Source organism: Somniosus microcephalus, chromosome 29 (assembly GCF_052327205.1).
Source record: "Somniosus microcephalus isolate GS21.2 chromosome 29, FLI_Smic_1.0, whole genome shotgun sequence".
Classification (NCBI taxonomy): domain Eukaryota; kingdom Metazoa; phylum Chordata; class Chondrichthyes; order Squaliformes; family Somniosidae; genus Somniosus; species Somniosus microcephalus.
The window spans coordinates 36739156-36744293 of NC_141015.1; positions in this window are offsets into that span (position 1 = coordinate 36739156).

The following is a 5138-nucleotide window of genomic DNA, read 5'->3' on the forward strand; positions in this document are numbered from 1 at the left end:
CACTGGGGAGAACGCTCCTGCACTTCTTCGAAATAGTGGCCGTGGGATCTTTTACGTCCACCTGAGAGGGCAGACGGGGCCTCGGTTTAACGTCTCATCGAAAGACGGCACATCCGACAGTGCCGGCACTCCCTCAGCACTGCACTGATCTCGTAAATCATATTTTAGAGTCAGCTAACGTAGACTTAAGCAGACTATTTGACTGGTTGGAACAGAACAAGATGACACGGGTTTAAAACTGAGAGACCAGAGATCAAAAGGATTATCCTCCCCCCCACCGAATATTAAATTTGGGTGAAGATTCACAATTTTGGGCGAATTGGATGGTTCCTTCAAAATGGCTATAAATGTCTGACTTTGAATAAGGTCAAAGGTTATAGGAATAGACATGTGGTTCAACCTGCTATTTAATTAATGAATTGTCTTTTATTTTCCCCAGTGCAAGTTTAGAGAGCTGGGATTCTTTTTTCTCTCCTGTCTTTGGGATCTAACAAGGACTTCAGAAGCTACTCGTGAGCAATAAACAGTTAAAAGTATTCAAGTGCAAGAGTGTCAAAGTCTCCCTGTGTTGGTTCAGGAATCGTTCGGGGGGGGGGGATTGAACAGGAGACATGTTGTCACTCGATGAGAAGAGCTTTTCAACTCACCCAGAAACTGTCACTTGAAATTTAACCAGAGCAAATTGATCTAATATTTTCAGCAATGTCGGAGAAGATAAAAGGCCTGGCTTTCGCTCTTTGGCCGGGTGAGAGCAAGTTACTGTAGTCCTGTCGTCACTGGCTGTAAATCCAACATTTGCCACACCGGTAAATTTTCCCACCTTCTGCCGATAACGACCATATATAAATACTGAAATGGATTCCCGGTGATTTCGGCTGTGGGTGATTTTCATGGGGGAACTAAAAAGGGATTTGGATTTATGCAGCACTTTAACACATCATGCAGACATCTCAATGGGCTTCATACAATAAATTGCTTTTGGACCGCACTCTTTGTTATGTAGGCAAGCATGGCAGCCATTTTGCACCATCAAACAGCGATGCGGTGAATAAATAGGCAACCGATTTTTGGTGGCGTTGAGGGAGGAACGTTGGGCAGAACATCAGGAGAAATTAGTGCAAACTGCAAATCGAACCTGGTGTGTATGGGACGGCTTCAAACTAAACCAGCTAGTGTCTTCACTGAGGAGGCATTGGGTATGTCATTATCAGGATTAATAAGCTACATTTTGAAGAGGTCTCTGAGGGAAACACTGTTCACCAAAATCCCTCTGTATAAATTCATATCGTGGGGATCTGCGATCCATTGAGGTGTGCCACTCAAAGGAGCACCTTGGGAAATCTTTCAGTAGCTTCCGACTGTCCGTGCAAGATTTTGCGGGGGTGGGGAGGGGGGTGGAGAAAATAGAAATCTCCTGGTAACCATCACCATTGGGTTAAAGTAGGCACAACATTTCCCAGCAACCTTGCTCAGATATACTTCAGGAGGGAAACCAAAAATCAAAATAATTGACGTAATCACAAACTCTAACCGTGGGGTGCTGACTCAGGGTCTGAAGAGGGAAGGTGATAGACAGCTCAGGTGTTGCTGCTTCATACAGGGGGTTGGTGCATGTGCGGGACTGACTGTCCGGGGAGATGTTGGAGGCAGATGGTGTTGGCAAATTCAAGAGGGAGCTGGGCAGTATTTTGGCAATTAGCTAGAGAATAGTGCAAGATCTTTTCAACTTTTGGATAAGCCAAATGGACCTCGATCGTCTTTACCAGTCCTGTACATTCCTGTGTTCCTATAAAATACTCCCTTCAATGTCTAGCTTCCAAAATCCGACCAACTCCACCCAACCAATTTCTCCATTATCGCATACGCTATTAAAACATATCAATGACCTTCCCTCCATCATAAGGTCAGAAGTGGGGATGTTCGCTGATGATTGCACACTGTTCAGCACCATTCAAGACTTGTCAGATACTGACGCAGTCCGTGTCCATATGCAGCAAGACCTGAACAACATTCAGGCTTTGGCTGACAAGTGGCAAGTAACATTCGCACCACACAAGTGCCAGGCAATGACCATCTCCAACAAGCGAGACTCTAACCATCTCCCCTTGACATTCAATGGCATTACCATCGTTGAATCCCCCACTATCAACATCCTGGGGGTTACCATTGATCAGAAACTGAACTGGACCAGCCATATAAATACTGTGGCTACAAGAGCAGGCCAGAGGCTGGGGATTCTGCGGCGAGTGTCTCACCTCCTGACTCCCCAAAGCCTTTCCACCATCTACAAGGCACAAGTCAGGAGTGTGATGGAATACTCTCCACTTGCCTGGTTGAGTGCAGCTCCAACAACACTCAAGAAGCTCGACACCATTCAGGATAAAGCAGCCCGCTTGATTGGCACTCCATCCACCACCTTCAACATTCACTCCCTCCACCACCGGCGCACTGTGGCTGCAGTGTGTACCATCTACAAGATGCACTGCAGCAACTCGCCAAGGCTTCTTCGGCAGCACCTCCCAAACCCACGACCTCTACCACTTAGAAGGACAAGGGCAGCAGACGCATGGGAACATCACCACCTACAAGTTCCCCTCCAAGCCACACACCATCCTGACTTGGACCTGTATCGCCGTTCCTTCACTGTCGCTGGGCCAAAATCCTGGAACTCCCTTCCTAACAGCATTGTGGGTGTACCTACACCATATGGACTGCAGCGGTTCAAGAAGGCGGCTCACCACCATCTTCTCAAGGGCAATTAGGGATGGGCACTAAATGCAGGCCTAGCCAGCGACGCCCACATCCCATCAATGAATAAAAAATAAATAAATAAATGAACAGAGAAACACAGAAATAGAACAATAAAATGAATGCAAACTGTCTGATGTAATAAAACTCACTACGCACTTGGTTTGCGTATAAAGCAAGGCTTTAATCAACTTGTTTCAAAACATGGAGGTCTAGTTGTACTTCACTAGTTCCTGGTTACAAAATGTCCTGGAAAAGCTGGGCCCACGCCCGAGTATTTATACTCCTTGGACGGCACCACCAGCTGGCCGTCCAGTGTTATTTCATGAGTCTTTCTTCATGGATCATAAGATTCATAACACTGTCCATCATACTCCTTTCAAAAGGGGACCATTGATGGTAAGATTTGATCTAAATGTGCTCTCAACCAATCCAGGCTTGGTGTGTGACAGTCAGAACATTTCAGTGGCTATCCATCCAATCAATCAACCTGTCAGAACCACAAATCTGATTGGATAACTTGACCTTATTCTTGTTCCCAGTGGGCGATGATTTGGGGTGAAGCCATTTTAGCACCAGATTGAACCAAAAGTGGATTCTGCTGAATAACACTAGTTTCCATGGAAATTGAAGAACCTGAGCTCTAGAACAGCAATAATCCCTGGATCCCAAGGATTAAAAAATGGAATTTAACTTATTCAATCACCGTAAGAACATAAGAACAGAACATAAGAAATAGGAGCAGGAGTAGGCCAATCGGCCCCTCGAGCCTGCTCCACCATTCAATAAGATCATGGCTGATCTGATCCTAACCGCCAATCCACTATCACAGAACCATCTCCTGAATCTAACAGAATTAGACACACGAAATAGGAGCAGGATCAGGCTACACGGCCCCTGGGCCCGCTCCGCTACCCACAGGGCCATGACCGATCCGAACCTAGACTCATGTCCAAATTCCTGCCCGCTCCCCATAACCCTTAATTCCCTTTACTTCTAGGAAACTGTCTATTTCTGTTTTAAATTTATGTAATGATGTAGCTTCTACAGCTTTTTGGGGCAGCATATTCCATGGACCTACCACCCTCTGAGTGAAGTAGTTCCTCCTCATCTCAGTTTTGAAAGAGCAGCCCCTTATTCTAAGACTATGCCCCCTAGTTCTAGTTTCACCCATCATCGGGATCATCCTCCCCGCATCCACCCGATCCAACCCCTTCACAATCTTATAAACCACTGTTTGTGCCCACGATTATAGCTCTGGGATTAACAGCTGTGCTCCACAGGCAGTAGGCTCTTACTGTCACTAATAAGCAGCGATTACACCTGGTTACCAATGAAGGTGGAAAGTGCAGCCACCAAGGACCGAAGGTCCTCTGCCCAGCTGGGCTGGTAACAGGACCCAGTGACTCCCTGCAGAATCCTTTCGACAGGTTTGAGAGACAGCAAGCAGCAAGCTAGAACATCAGCCATTCTGCACCCTTAAGCGATGAATGACCATTAGGAGTGTCTGATGATTTGCTAGTTAGGCGACTACGCGTTTGAATGGTTTTTGAATCACGGTGCTGGCCGTGGCTCTGCGGGTACCACTCTCGCCAGATGCTCATGGGTCCAAGTCCCCACTCCAGAGGCTGGAGCACAAAAGCTAGGCTGACACTCCCGGTGTCAGTGCTGAGGGAGCGCTGCACTGTCAGAGGTGCCGTCTTTCGGATGAGACGTTAAACCGAGGCCCCGTCTGCTCTCTCGGGTGGACGTAAAAGATCCCATGGCCACTATTTCAAAGAAGAGCAGGGGTGTTCTCCCCGGTGTCCTGGGGCCAATATTTATCCCTCAACCAACATCACTAAAAAACAGATTATCTGGTCATTATCACATTGCTGTTTGTGGGAGCTTGCTGTGTGCAAATTGGCTGCCGCGTTTCCTACATTACAACAGTGACTACACTTCAAAAGTACTTAATTGGCTGTAAAGCGCTTTGGGTCGTCCTGAGGTCGTGAAAGGCGCTATAGAAATGCAAGTCTTTCTTTTTCACCCAACCCTTTCCATCTGCTCATTGTCAATTCTGCGGGCTTCCCCCTCTGTTCTCATGAGATAGCATCACAAAATAACCTCTCTCAGTGCTGTGTGTTTGTTGCACTCCCAGTCTCTGGTGTAAAAACAATTACTGAGACAGAGCTGGCCAGCTGCTCGGTAGAACTAACCGGTCCCTGGAGTCTTCCTCACTTGGCCTCGGTCTTCCTGCATAAGGAGGCTGAAGACGGTAATTAACAGGCGAAAGGGTTAATGTTGGCACTGAATACATTACATGCCGAAAAATCCAACAACCAGTGCACAATAACTGTGGAAAACCAGCAACACACGCACAAACAAGATAAATGACTCACCCATCATTG